Below are 15,644 nucleotides of genomic sequence, written 5' to 3'. Positions count from 1 at the left end.
AGGAGCAGCTGAAACCAAAAGACCAACCATTCTGCAGGTGATATCGGCCCTTAGTTGGCAGTAACTCCAGTGTTCTACATGTGTGATTGTTTTGTCTTTTACAACTGCGCCAAATATATTGTCTCACTTCTTCCTCTTTGGGAGTCCTCTGTGAGCAGCCCTTGGAGAGCAACGTTACTTCCAAACAGAATGGTTTCAGAGCCGTTCTCCCCGCAGGGTTCAGAGTGATCAGGGTGGTGTGGGAGGGGGGACCCCTTTGCAGTCTCTGCTGTGTTTTTGGTCCCAATGTATTGTTTGCAGAGTGACAAATAAGGAAGCGCTATTCAGGGTTGTCAAAATAGAAACTCCTGAATTGGGTCAGGTCACTAGGTTCCTGGACAAAACTTGGCAGCACCCCACCACGACATAAAGTTATAGCTGATGACCAATTGACCAATGAAAATTTGGTTCCTGCAGCCACATTACCCAGGTTTACAAAAATGGCAGCTAAATAGAGACTACCCTGGCCAGAGTGAGTAGGCATCACCTTGTAGTGTGTGTGTGTGTGTGTGTGTGTGTGTGTGTGTATGTGTGTGTGTGTATGAGAGACGAGAGAGAACACAACTCTGACTGTAGGAGATGGAGAGGTCTTTTCCAATTCATTGCAACCCTAATTCCTGCTCTCTCTGGTTTACACTATTTCCCCTTAAAACTGGCTCCTTATTGCTTTGGAGGATAGAATTGAATCCAGTGCCAGCCCAGCCATGGCTGACTCTGGATCCAGGACCTATGAGCTTCATCTGGATCCTCAGTGATAGTGGATGTGTACATGAGTACTTGCATCTAAGAATTTGGGGACCCGGGGAAACTTCTGTCTCAAGTTAATGCTGTGACAAGAGTGACAAGAGAAGATACCCTCAGAGAAGACTGTGTTTGCAAATGTGCGCCAATGGCTGTATTCTACAAGGTCTTAAAATGGGATTTTCTTTAACCTAATGGAAGACTCTTCACCTCTATATTGCCCAGTTCTATCTAATGTTTCTCTCTCTTTTTTCTCTTAATAGACCCCAATATGGCTCTGAAAGCTATCTTATTTCTTGGAAGGCTTTAGGGTATTTTTTTCTTTATTAAATTTAAAAGTTTGAAAGTCATGGCTTATTATTTAGTAGGCCTTAATATATATGCATTTTCCCTTTCTCCTATGAGTCAATAAAGACCCCAACCCCTGGCTAACTTGATAGAAAATTTTCCAAACTGTGTACGAGGAAGGTTGATTAGTTGATTTGGTTTGTTTTGTTTTCAGTTTCTTAGTGCCTTCATCTTTTCAGTCGAGGAAATTGAAATACTAACTCTCATAGAAATTCAAGCAAGTGTTCAAAGTGCAGTCCATGAATTATTTATTTTCATGCCCCAGACTTCATTCTCATTAGCCATATCCCGGCACACTCAAGACAGTAATTGAGGTAGGGATTCAATTCCTGAGCAAGAAAGAGCACTTCAGAAAGTTAGGCAAGGGAGTGCTATTCCATCTATACAGGTGTCTTCTGGATTAACTACCATTTAAAAAGCATCCACTCTGTGTCAGACATCACACTCAGTGAAAGGAGGGTGTGTTTTTAATTCTTATAACAGCTTCCTAAGAACAGATATTGTTTCCCCAATTTTATAGGTGCAAAAGTTAAGACTCTGAGAAGTTCATTAACTTGCTAAAGTTTAGACAGCTAGAAAATGGCTAAGAAGAATGTTCCCAGAATCCCTTTCTTATATTTATGCAAATTTAAGTGTTGATCTATGAATCTGATTAATGATGCTTACTTTTCTTCCGGTCTACAAAGCACTATCGCATAATTGTTTCTTCTCAATAAGCCCAAGAGCCGGTCACTGTAGTCCCAATCCATGATGAAGAAACTGAGGCGCAAAGGAGTGAAACAGGAAAACAAGTTAATCCTAGGGGCGTTGCAAATGCAGTCTAGCTGAAGATCAATTTTCTATTTTCCAGAAGGGACAGCTAACTGAGCAGGCTTCTTTCCAGAGGATTCTTACTTATCAGGTATGCACAAAATAAAATTAAGCTTCATAATCCTTTCAACCTGTGGGCCCTTCCTTCAACCACTGAGAAGGGAGAGGATCTCAGGCCAGAGGAGAGCCGGGATTATTGTATTTACCTGTGTGTGTGTGTGTGTGTGTGTGTGTGTGTGTGTGTGTGTTGTGTGTGTGTGTGTGTGTGTGTGTGTGTGTGTGTGTGTACACATGTGTAGAGGTTATCCATGCAGCCCGTGGGTGCCTGAGGAGCGCTGAGTTCTCCCTTATCCGATTAGGGCAAGAAAGGCAATTCCACCCATGGGTTATAGCCAGGACCAGAGGGTGCATCTTGCTGTCTCTGACTCTGTGCTGGAGAAAGGCCCAAAATTCTTTTACAGGGCCAGCTTGGACTTTGCCAAGAACTGCCAGGCATTTAAGATACAGCCTATACTAACACACATTATCCACTGAACCCTTCCACTCATATCCCCCAAAGCCTTTACACTTGCTCCACTCAAACATGGCACCGTGCCAACCAGCAAACTCTGCATTGCAGTAAAATCGAACCCTCAATTCAGGACCTGCAGGCTACAGATACTTTGGAGAACTGTCTGGTGGCCAAAGCAAGAAATATTTGTTATCAAGTGGCTTTGCCAGTGGAGCTTCCCCTTGAGGACCATTATCAAATAACTTGAAAGAAAAGGCCACAAGGGGCCACTGGACCCTTTCCTTTTCGGAATTGCTGATTCTAAGCAATCCTTTCAAATATCTGGGCTATGTTGTTTTCTCTCCATAATATCACAAGGACTCACCTATTTCCAAGGCAGGAATAGAGATGCTGACGTAGAGAGTGAACATGTGGACACAGCAGGAGAAGGGGAGGGTGGGACACATTGGGAGATTAGGACTGACATATATACACTACTGTGTGTAAAGCAGATAGCTAGTGGGCAGCTGCCTTATAACACAGGGCGCTCAGCTCGCTGCTTGGTGATGATCTAGAAGGGTAGGATGGAGTGGGGGAGAAGTTCCCAGAGGGAGGGGATATATGTACACATATGGCTGATTCACTTCACTGTATGACAAAAACTAACACCACATTGCAAAGCAATTATATTCCAATTAAAAATTCACTGACATAATAGAAAACGTCCACAAATCTGCGTGTATGTCACGTACCAAAATGGGACAAAAGTAATATTGCTCTGGAGCTGTGCTAAAATGAGGTAATTACATAAGTTTAGTGTTTCTTTCCCTGTTATACTATTCAGTTGTTTCAGAAATCAGCTCCTTGCAAGGATTCTGAGAGCCAGAGGCGTTGTCTGTGCTGCCTCATTTTCCCACTTGACGGCACCTGGGGTTAGAAGGAGGAATGGGCTGGGGTGTGTCTGAGTGTTATTGTTAGTATGGTCTGTGTCAGCACAGGCTGCAAGTCAGCATGTTCGTCACATGTCACTGAGCCTCACGGGGCCACCGCTGGGATAATAGCCTTAATCCAGCTACACAGAGGAAGCTGGAAGCTTCAGGGAGCTTCGTGCCTCTTGCTCTAACTGGAACTAGGCATTTACACCCCAAGTCATCCTTTACCCAATACACTCGATTTTACAAAAGAAAAAGGAAGGCATACTTGAAGGGTTAACATCAGTGAACATTTGGAAACTTGTTAAAAGATTTTTTTCCCTTAACACTCTTTAGAGTTTAGGAAAACCTAGAAATGCAATTCCTAAAAAAAGCCAGTTTCTCTCCATATTTTCCAAATCATTTTCATATCTTTAAAAAGCTATGTGGGTAATCTTCAGGGAAGGAAGGAGAATATATATGCCATTGCTGACTTCCTATTTCTAAAGATGATATGCTAACATCTGTAAATCAAACTCACTACTTTGCTATTATTATGCAACAAAAGATAGAGTTTTGAAATAATACAATTCTGAGCTCCTCTGCAGTCCCCTATTCTCATCCATCTTCATCTTTCCTAAAGCGTGGGGACATTTGGAACCCTGAACAAAGACTTAAACAATCCAACATTTCTCCCCCCTGGAAGCTGGATTAAAGTTTACCTTTGCCCTGTCTGTATGTAGCAAGGAGAATTTGCTAACAAAGGGAGAGAGAGTATAAACTCATTTTCAGGATGATTGCAACAGACATGACAGATTATTTTTTAGGGCTTCTGTGAAAGTACCAAAACTTCTAAAATTCTATACTTTCTCACCAATTCACACTGGGTTTCCTTCCATTTATTTCAACTGGGCTAGATTTTACTGACCGTTGAAAATGGGACACTCCTGGGAGGCGAATTCCCAATTAGAGTACAGTCTTGGCTAACTATGTGGGTTAGCCAGATGGCAGAGCAGGGGCCAATCCTGTGTTCATGTTCACATTCATTTAGTCCATAAAATTTTTTAGCACCTCTAAGCACTGTGTTACATGCTGAAGATAATAGGAAATAAAATACACACGTTGCCTGGACTTGGCCTCACAGAATTTCAGTCAAATAGGGAATAAAGAAATTATCACCCAGTAAGTTCTTTGATGGGTATTACAGACTGAACTGTGTTTCCAGCAAATTTTGTAGTTTGAAGGCCTACCCTCGACGTGACTGTGCTTGAGATAAGGCCTTTAGGAAGGTAATTAAAGTTAAAAGAGATGATGAGGTTAGGCCCTGACCCACTAGGACTGTTGTTTTTATAAGAGACACAAGAGCATTCTGTCTGTGTGTGGGCCATGTGAGGATAGCAAGAATGCAGCTGTCTGAAAGCCAAGGAGAGAGGCCCCATCAGAAACCAGTGGTAATGGCACCTGGATGTTAGACTTACAGCCCCCAAAACTGTGAGAAAATAAACATTTGCTATTTAAGCCACCCCAGTCTGGAGTATCTGTTATGGCAGCCCAAGATGACTAGGACAGGTGAAGTTCAGTGTTCTTTGGAGGCATATGGAAGTGGCCGCTCAGCCAGTTCTGGAGAAGCAAGAGTCTAGGCTGAGACCTGCTGGAATAGCAGGAGTTACGGAGGGGAGGTGGAAGGAGGCATGTTTTCAGTGGAGGCTGCAAAGCAGGTGAAGCCTTGGAGGCAAGGAGAGCATGGTCTGGAGACGTGAAAGAGGAAAATAAAGTTCAGTAACTTAGAGCCTAGAGGGCAAGGGTGCTGGTTCTGAAACAGGGGAAGCTCTTAAATCCAAAATCCAATGAGTTCTCCAAGTATTCAACATAATACAGCTCCTCTTCCTTCTAAAATTCCTTCTTTCCCCTTTGGGCTTCCATAACATCACGTTCTCTTGGTTTTTTTCCTACTTTCATCATCATTCTGAGTCTTTTTTGGTATGTCCTTTTCCCCCGTTCAACTTCAAATATTAGCATTCCCTAAGATTCAGTCCTGGACCCACATCTCTGTTCTTTTTACATGCCTTCCAGCATGTTATCTAGTCATGTGGCTTTAAATAGAATCTATGTGCCTAGGAATTCAAATCCCTATCTTCTACCCTGACTTCTTCCCACACATGTAGACTCATGTTCATTTGTTTCCTTGATATCTCTCTTTAGTTGTTTAATAGGTAACTCAAACCTAATACTCAATTAGGTAGGATGCTATTGGCTATAAGCAACAGATGACTCCGACTCTAACCGCTTAGACAGGATATTCTTAGGGTGCTTGCTGACTGGGTAGTTCATAGCGATGGTACTGTATGAGAGGAAAAACTTCCTCTAATCTTATATGGTGGTTGACCAAGTCCTGTAAATTAAGTTGACAAAAGACAGATTAAGAGGAGAAGAAATTTACACATGCAATGCAGTTACATGCAGGAGTACTCAGTCATTAGTAACTTAAAATGATGTGACCTATATATGTAACAGGGGAAAGAGAGGGGAGAAAGGGCTGCTATGGGAAGGACAAATAGGCCTTTGTTCTTGGTTTTTGGAAAAACAAATGAGGGTTTGTTTGTTTTTTTTTTAAGAAAGACAAATGAGAGACATGAGAGTTTTAAAAATTTGCAATATTTGCCTATGTTGGTATTGGTGATCTTTCTGTCATAAACTCCCTGGGAGAGGGGGTTATGGGGGGCTTATTCTTGGTCTTTTTCCTGGGATCAGACTTACCTTGAAGGGGGGATTTGTGGTAAACTGATTTCCTAGAAATTTCTGCTTTTATTCAGATAAGGGAAGCTCCAGGAAGCCTTTTTTCTGCAGCTGTTGAATTTCAGATGTCTTCATCTTAAAATAATTCTTATGCTGAAGTGGCAAATTTTGGGGTGGCATATCCTGATATCCCTTCAGTGCTACATTCTTTAAGCTTAATCAAAATTGTAGAAGGGGCTTCCAATATTCTGAATTGAGTCTTAGGCTAATTCTGGAATTGTGAGTCATCAAAGAGGCTAGGTTAGTATGGTTCTTCTTAGCTCTAACATAGCCGCTTTTACAATTCTATTCACCATGATTCAAATTGAAGCCAAGAGATATTTGTGACATATGAGAGTACTAACCATGGCTTTTCCCCTGTACATTTCTTGTTTCCTCCTATTCTGAATTCAAACTCACCATCAGACTTGCTTTGGGCAATGAAATATTAGGACATGCACCACAACCAGAGGCTTGAAATGTTCTTGTACACTGGAGTTTTCTTTCCTCCCTTCAACCCCTGCAGTTGCCATCAGAATGAACACAGGCTGGCCTGCTAGAGGACGAGGGATCATGTGGACTGGAGGTGAGTCATACCAGCTCAAGCCATCCTTGACCAGCCAGCCTCCTGATGATTGGCCAGGTAACCAAGGATGCATGAACATGCCCATCTAAAACCTGTTAAGTCAAGCCCAAACCAGCATGAGTGCTCAGCCAATTTGTAGACTTATAATTAATAACAAATGTTAGATATGTTAAATCACTGGTATTAGGGTTGGTTCATTATATAATAGGTAACTTATACATGTGGAAAAGTCCTAACCCTTTTGAATGGGGAGGATAAGGAGACATCTTAAAAGAGGAGGACTAAGGGTTCCCCAAAACTATATCTCCTGAGTCTGGCAATTTAAATTCCTAGATTTATTGAGATAAGAAATTTCTAAATTGGACATTCTTCCTATAAAACATGCTTTGATGGCCCTTGCTGAATAAGATGGTCACTCTAAGTTAGTTCTGCTAATAGACCATCCTTTGACATGCAAAATCATATAATTGTAAACTTTCCATATCTTTGTATGAAAGGTTGTGTAGAACACTGCTGGAAGAAGGCTGGCTACTGGACTGAGAAATGTGGATGCTAATAAAAGAGACAGCACAAGTCTGTTAGGTTAGCATAGAAGATGGGATCCTTAAATGCAGGTGGTCACAGTAGTGCATGGAATGGTGCAGACGAGTAGATGAGTTTCCAGAAAGTTCTTTGGGATTAGTTATTTCCTTCTTTACAAATCTTCTGAGGTCATGGCAACCTCCAGAATTTCACACAATGGCTGGTCACTCCTCCTAGGCCTCAGTGGTATCCTTCATTTGCCAAGGAATTCCCACCTACAACTAATTGTCCACTAATCTTTACCCTCTGTTTCCTCCACTAACTTGAAGATGTTATCAAACTTGCATTTTAACACTCAGCTTGGTGTCCTTTTTTGTTTCTTTGCAGAAAGTCTGGTTATCACTTAGACGTCTCTTGACATACATAGATGTCAGACAGAAGCCCCAAGGAAGAAAACAGCATGCATTACACTTGATTCAGCTCTCATTAGTCGAGAGTGGCTGCAGGATGGTCTGAAGGTGCTCACTGACAAAAGGATCCGTTGGGCTGGCTCGCAGGGAAGGAGAGGATATGATGATTCTCAGAGCATGGGGAATGGAGAAGGCAATGGCACCCCACTCCAGTGCTCTTCCCTGGAAAACCCCATGGATGGAGGAGCCTGGTGGGCTGCAGTCCATGGGGTCGCAAAGAATCAGAAAAGGCTGAGATTTCACTTTCAGTTTTCACTTTCATGCATTGGAGAAGGAAATGGCAATCCACTCCAGTGTTCTTACCTGGAGAATCCCAGGGACGGGGGAGGCTGGTGGGCTTCCGTCTATGGGGTCGCACAGAGTCGGACACGACTGTGCCGACTTAGCAGCATCAGAGCATGGGTAAAGTTGGTTTTTACAATGTAATATAAAGTATTATTCCATGAAGCAACCATTGCAAAGTCTAGTAGTGCTATTGCAAATGTAGCTTAACTGGTTAAGCACATAGATTTTGATAAGGTCGGGATGCAGTGAGGGTTTGTGATTCACTGGTGCTGTCATTGTGGGTTAATTACTTAACTTCTCTATACTGCTATGCAAAGAAGATAATAACTCCTACTCTTAGAGATGTTGCAAGGTTCAAGTGAGATGTAGTTTAATAATATCCCATCTATAGTTGGGGATATGTAACATAATACTCAAGTCCTAGTAAGCATTAAGGGTAGGTGATGATAATAATAATTACTTAATATACTGTTTCCCTAAAGTATACCCAACAATAATATATTAATACTTAGAAATGTTAATAGGTGTACTGTGAAAAAGTTTCAGAGGTCCCAAAGAACATCAATATACTAAAGGCTCTGTGTGGTTTTGCAGTAAAGAAATCAGTTTTGTTTAACCCAGCTCGTTCCAAATTTGAAGACAGAATCTTTTTTTCCCTTCTTTTGGAACACTTACTGACAACTAGTGTTCCCTAGAACACTGTTTGGACCTTGATGGCTTATGAAAATAATTTTCAGTTATGTGACTAGTTAAAAATATATTACCAGAAAGCAAAATGGGAGTTAGATATAAAGAAGCTTAAGTGTTAAACCTGGCCTCAGTGAATATTGGACCGATGTAGCAGTTGGTTCTTGGCCTCGTTGGAGTCCAGGAGTAGGGAACGTTGTCCAGGCCATCTGCTGTGAAGGGGCAGCATGTGGTGTGGTAGGGCATGCTTTTAAAGTTTGACTCAAATTTACTGTTCCAACTGCCAGCCTTACTTTTAAACAGAAGGCACTCAGAACTCTTAAGTGGCAGCTCAGTGTCCTAAAGAAGAGCCCTGAGCTCCTAACTGTCCACAGGCCAAATCCTGACTCTTTTTTCCAATTGGAGTGGCCACATATTTTATGCTTTTGTTGGTTTGAGTTTGTTTTGTAGGAAACTGCATGAAGCAGAAGACAAGTTGGTCTATGCTGGTCTCAGTGTAGGAGAAGCTCCACACAGTGATGCTTTTGAAAAGCAAAGTTAACAACTCAAAGAATATAGGATGGATTCCTAAAGCAGAATGACTCATAAAGGGACTTGGGCTTGGATGGCCAACCCTCTTGAACAACAGCTGACTGTTCACTTTAAGGGAAAACTTACAGAGAGTTACAGATAGTAGGTAGTAGATATGAAAGAGTGAAAAAGCAATGTCATGTTTTTGTAAGGGGAATACAGATATTTTTAACATGCTTAAGGATGTTTGGAATATTAATTTGATATAATGTTAATACTGAGTCAATGGAAAGGAATTCGCAAGGGAAGAAGACACCAAATGACTTTAGTGATGGGATAGTCTGAACATCTTGCCACTAAAAACATGTTTAGCCTCACACACTATTTACAATAGCCAAGACATGAAAGCACTCTAAATGCATATCGAGAGATGAATGGATAAAGAAGAGGTGGTATGTATAATGAATATTATTCACCCACAGAAAAGAATGTAATAATGCCATGTGCAGCAACGTGGATGGACCTAGAGATCATCATACTAAGTGAAGTAAGTCAAACAGAGGAAGGCAAATATCAAACTATGTCATTTGTATGTGGAATCCAAAAAATGATACAAATGAACTTATTTACAAAATAGAAATAGATTAACATACACAGAAAACAAATTTATTGCTACCTAAGGTGTAAGGGGGTGGGGGGAGAGATAAATTAGGAGTTTGGGATTAGCAGATACAAATAAATAAATAACAAGGTCCCACTGTATAACATGGGGAAGTATATTCAATATCCCATAATAAATTATCATGGAAAAAATCTGACAAAGGATACATATATATATATACATATATATATATATATATATATATATGTATAACTGAATCTCTTTGCTGTACACCAGAAACTAACACAATATTATAAACTAACTATACTTCAATTAAAAACACATCTGTTTACTATACACTTTATATTAAACATGGGGACTTGGAACTGAATGCTGCAAAAATAAACTATAAAAAATGAACTGAAATTCTAAGAAATTAAATCCAGCAGCATCTAAAAGGAAGCCTACAGTCTGACCAAGCAAGTTTTACCATAGGAATGCAAGAAGTTGTTTATTAATAGGAAGTCTATAAATAAAATATATCATTTCAATAAATCAAAAGAGAAAAACTACATAATCATCTTAGCAGATGGTACCCATTTATGATTAAAAATATACTAAATTGGGAGTAGAGAATAGTTCCTTAATAGTACTTAATAGAGATGAAGACATAGCAGAGTATTTCCATTAAAGCTGGAGACAAGATAAAGATGTCCATATTTATTTTTACTATTTTATATTTTCCTGGGGGTTTTAGCCATCGAAATAAGATAGAAAACAAATACCAATGTGATAGTTAATTTTATGTCCACTTAGCTTGCCTTTGGTGCTGAGATGTTTGGTCAAACACCAGTTTAGATGTAGTTGTGAAGATATTTTTTAGATGACAATTAACATTTAAATCAATAAACTTTGAGTCAAGCGGATTACCCTCATAATGTGGATGGGCCCCATCCAATCAATAGAAAGCTAAAAGAAAAAGTCAGAGGTCCCTAAGAGAAAGGGAATTCTGCAGTCTCCAGACTACTTTTGAACTCAAGACTACATCAGATCTTTCCTGGGTCTCTGGCCTATTGGTCTGCCATGTGGATTTCAGATTTGCCAGACCCCACAACTGTATCAGCCACCTCCTTAAAGTAACTCTCTCTACATATATAATACACTCACACACACATCCTATTGGTCTGTTTCTCTGGAGAACTTGAGCTAAAACAAATAATAACAGCTAACACCTAATGAAGGCTCTCTACGTACCAGGCAACGTTTGTAAGGACTACACATGTATGTATTAAGTAATTTAATCCTCACAATTACCCTAAAAGATAGGGTGATTTTTGTCCCTAGTAGAAACTCATCAGAATGAAATTCTCTGAAGACTCATTGAATGTTCTGGGTTAATTAAGGGAGATCGAAAAGCCTCAAGCTTCTGCCATTTTTTAGGCAAGTGACTCAGCTGGCTTCTTCTAGGTAAGCTATCAGTGCTCTGAGACCATCCACTGATGATGAAGTCAACCCTAATATCTTGGCAGTGTTTCCCAGGTGACTCAGTGGTAAAGAATCTGCCTGCAATGTGGTTCAATCCCTGGATTGGGAAAAACCCCTGAAGAAGAAAATGGCAACCCGCTCCAATATTGTTGCCTGGAGAATCCCACAGACATGAGCCTGGAGGCTGCAGTCCATGGGGTTGCAAGAGCCGGACGTGACAACAGTCTTGGCAGTAGCCGAGTACCCTGGACGTGGCTTGGAAGGAGCAGCATTTGGGAACCACTGCAGGGATTGGCTTGTACTCTGACAGTCCCTAATTAGTTTCCTATGGTACTGTAACAAATTACCACTAACACGGTGGCTTAACCAACACAGGTTTGTTACCTCACTGTTATGGAGCTCAGGAGTCCTAAATTAGGGTGTTAGCTTTTGAAAACTGCAGGGCAGAACCTATTTCCTTGGCTTTTCGCCTCCAGGAGGCCTCTTGCTTTCCTCAGTTGATGTCCCTTTCCTCCATCTTGCAAGTTAGCAGCACAGTATTTTCAAATTTCTCTCTGACCTCTGTTTACATTGTCAATTGCCTCCTTTCTTGCTTCTTGACCCTCCTGCTTCCCTCTTATAAGGACCTTTTCAATTGCTTTGAGCCCGCTGGGATAATCTCCCCCATCTCAAGATCTTTAAGTTAATCACAACTACAAAGTTTCTTTTGCCATGGAAGGTAATGAACCCACAAATTTCAAGGATTAGAATGTGAATATTTTAGGGAGAGTATTATTCTGTATACCAACATATACCAACGATAGGTGAAAGATACCATCAAATCCTTCCTATAAAGAAGCAATGGAACTGCTAATGGAACAAAAGAAGCTGGTTTCTCAACTTATATTACAACCCCCAAAGCTGTCACCCTTCAGCGTTCCCCCATTCCTGGATCTCTTGAGAAGCCTGTTGTACACCCTAGTTTTAGCAAAACTGTACCACAGGAAAATGGACTGTCCTTGCAACAGTGCTTCCTAAGGCTTCTGTATAGAAGTAATGTAAGATGCTTTTACAAAACTGGAAAGAAACATGGATCCAAATTTTTCTCCTCTTAAGGACAAGCCTGTCCTAAACATAAAAACAAAGACCAAATTTATAGTGACAAGATTAATAGCTATGAATTACTTAAAAATTCAAAACATTAGAGGTTTTTAAGAAACAGAGACTCCCAGTTTCTGGTCCCACATGTAAGGAGCTTGGAAGTTGCCACTCTGTCCAAACAAGTAAAAACCTAAACAAACTGAAAAACAAACCACTCTTCTTGGATCCATAGCAGAGGGGAGGACACAGGGCAAACCGCTACCCCCCAAATTGGAGAAACAGACGGGCTGATAATACAGAGCTGTGGCTTACCTGAACAGAGCCCCAGGAGTGAAAACACCATGGAAACCAGTGCTGTGGTGGGAACACCTGAACTGTAATTGACAAATTACTGGAGACTCAGTGTGGACAAGACTGACAATTAAAACTCTAGGAGAACCCAGGCGAAGAAGTGGTTCCCGCTTTTGTGGAGCTTGACCAGGTTCTCAAGAGTAGATGCTTCCTGCAAGGTGAGGAGAAAAGTAGCTGTTTTGAAATACACCAGAGCACTGAGTGCTTCTTAATAAGAGGAAGCCAGCTAACCAGAGCCTGACCTGCTGGGGTATTCTTACCAGAGCCTAACTGTCCTGAAGGAAGGGACATATCCGTCTCCTGATGCCTCTGGCCTTCCACAAGGGAGAAGGGACACATCCAACTTCAGCCCAATCTACCCATCCTGTCCCACCTGAGGGGGAGAAAAAGCTGAGAAACATGTGTGAGGTTCACAGTTTAGAGGCCCAGGCTCACAAAAAAGCTGAGACCTAATCACAGGCTTACTGAAAAGTAAGTCTATGTTCCCAAACTCACTGTGAGGCTAAACAATATCAAAACATCAGAGTTTGGAACAGAAAAAGGTTTATTGTAGGGCCATGTGAAGAGATGGGTGGCTCATGCCTTAAAAAACCCCAAACTCCCCCAAAGCCTTCAGCAAAGCCCTTTTCTAGGAAAGGTAAGGGAGGGGTGTGGTTAATTGTTGCAAACTTCTTGGTGTCAGATCCTTTGTTCTGGAGTCACATCATGGTCATGTAAACAATGTTCCTGTGAATCTCCACCAAACCAACATTACTCTCCTCTCTGACAAGAAAGGGCAAGGTCCCAGACACAGCTTTCCCCGTCCGAGGTCCAGGTCCTGGCTAAGAGGAGGGAGATCTCAGCTGGCAGGTCCCTATGGCCATGTCCTCAGACCCTGCCCAGCCATCGCTGCTGAGGCAGCTTGGAGCCCAACCCAGCTGGTCCTCAGGTGACCCCTATGGCAGGGACTAGGTCCTGCTGACTCACCCTATGCAGACAGCTGCTGTCATTGGGTCACAGAGGCGGGGATGCCGGAGAGGTTCACTGCAGCCTTCACCCACTAACTTGAGGCCAGATGAGTGGATCTCAGCTCACTCTCTGGCTGACGACCACCACTCCCTGACTGTTGATTGAGTTGCCTCACTAACCCTTGCTCACAGTTGGTTGCTTGGGGGCGGGGCCTGCTGCAGTGCTGACCAATGGCTGAGCAGGACTTCTAACCACTGTTCCTCGGGCATTAGTTGGGCGGTGATGGCACCCAGCACATTGCTCTTCTTTACTATAATAGGACTATAGAATGCTTCCCCCCGCAACCGGTAGCCTCTCAGTCACATTACTAAAGACTTATTCATAGCACTTCAATTCACCGGGTCCATCATATGCAGTTATCAAAAAGAAAAAGAAAAAACATAGCAAAAGACAATCAACACAATTTGAGGAGACAAGGAAAGCATCAGAACAAGATGTGGCACAGATGTTGGAATTATCAAACAAGGAATTTAAAACTATGGTTAATTATGATAAAGGCTCTAGTGGATATAGAGCAACCCAAGAACGCACAGGTAGTGGAAGCAGAAAGATGAAAGTCTTCAGAAAGAACCAGATAGAAATGCTAGAGATCAAAAATATTGTCACATAAATGAAGAACACCTTTGATAGGTTTATTAGTAGACTGGACATGGCTGAGGAACGAATCTCTGAACTTGAGGGCATATCAAACCTGCAAAACTAAAAAGCAAATGGAACACACACTGAAAAAAAATCCACAACAGATTATTCAAGGACTGTGAAGCAAATATGAAAGGTTTAACTTACACATAATGGGAACACCAGAAGGAGAAGAAAGAGAGAAAGGAACAGGAGAAATATCTGAAACAATGACTGAGAATTTCCTCCAAATTAATCTAAGTCACCAAACCACAGAATCAAGAAGTTCAGAGAACACCAGAACAATATAAATGCCAAAAAACAAAACCAAAAATCCCCCATACCTAGGTATATCCTTTTCAAACTCCAAAAAAATCAAAGATAGTCTTTAAAAAGCCAGGGGAAAACAAATAGAACATATAGAAAGGAACAAAGACAAGACTTACATAGAGTTTCTCCTCAGAAACCATGCAAGCCAGAGGAGAGTGGAATGAAATATTTAAAGAGAAAAAAACTGCTAACCTAGAAATTCATACCCTGTGAAATTATTCTTCAAAAGTGAAGGGGAAATAATGACTTTCTCAGACAAACAAGTTTGAGAGAATTTGTTACCAGTAGACCTGCTTAGCAATAAATGTTAAAAGAAGTTTCTTAGAAGGAAAATAACATAGGTCAGATCTACATAAAGAACATCAAAGGAGGAATAAGTGAAGGCAAAATATAAAATATTTATTTTTCTTATTAATTAATCTAACACATAAAGGCTTGTTCAAAATAATAATAGCAAAAGTGTATTTAATTATGCATGCATATATATAAGCATGCTTATAAATATGATATATATTCATGCACACTTATGTACAAGAGAAATGAAAGACAGCAAAAATGCAAGCAACAGGGGAGAGGAATCAGCATTTTTTGTTATTATAAGTATTCATACTACTTGTAAAGTGGTATAGTGTTATTTGAGAGTGGACTTATATTGCAAACTAAGGCAATCACTAAAAAAAAGGAAAAAATATAACTGATATCCTAACAAAGGGAAAAAAAACAGAACAATATAAAATGCTTCATTAAAACTGCAAAAAACAGAAAAAGAGTGGAAGATAGAAATAATAAAGGAATAAGGGAACAAGTAGAAAATAGTAACAAATGTGGTAGATATTAATCAAGCTATATCATTAATCACTTTAAATATCAATGGTCTAAACACACCAATTCAAAGACAGAAATTGTGAGAGTGGATCAAAAAATAGGTCAACTGTATGTTTCTACAAGAAACCCACTTTAAACATAAAAACATGTATATTAGAAGTACCTGGATGGA

The 15,644-nt window shown here is 40.8% G+C and overlaps 1 long non-coding RNA gene across 1 annotated transcript; it reads right to left on the bottom strand.

The window, feature by feature from the left end:
• Positions 1 to 608: 608 nt before the first annotated feature.
• Positions 609 to 13,842, bottom strand: LOC110141556 (uncharacterized). The gene is made up of 3 exons (XR_011483295.1): positions 13,658 to 13,842; positions 12,653 to 12,842; positions 609 to 1,887 (listed from the first exon to the last, which is right to left on the bottom strand). It is a non-coding gene; the product is annotated as an uncharacterized lncRNA (long non-coding RNA).
• Positions 13,843 to 15,644: the final 1,802 nt, after the last annotated feature.

This window comes from Odocoileus virginianus, chromosome 24 (genome assembly GCF_023699985.2).
Source record: "Odocoileus virginianus isolate 20LAN1187 ecotype Illinois chromosome 24, Ovbor_1.2, whole genome shotgun sequence".
NCBI classification, from domain to species: domain Eukaryota; kingdom Metazoa; phylum Chordata; class Mammalia; order Artiodactyla; family Cervidae; genus Odocoileus; species Odocoileus virginianus.
Note: the sequence above shows the minus strand (reverse complement) of the source record. Positions and strands in the feature narration are given on the sequence as shown.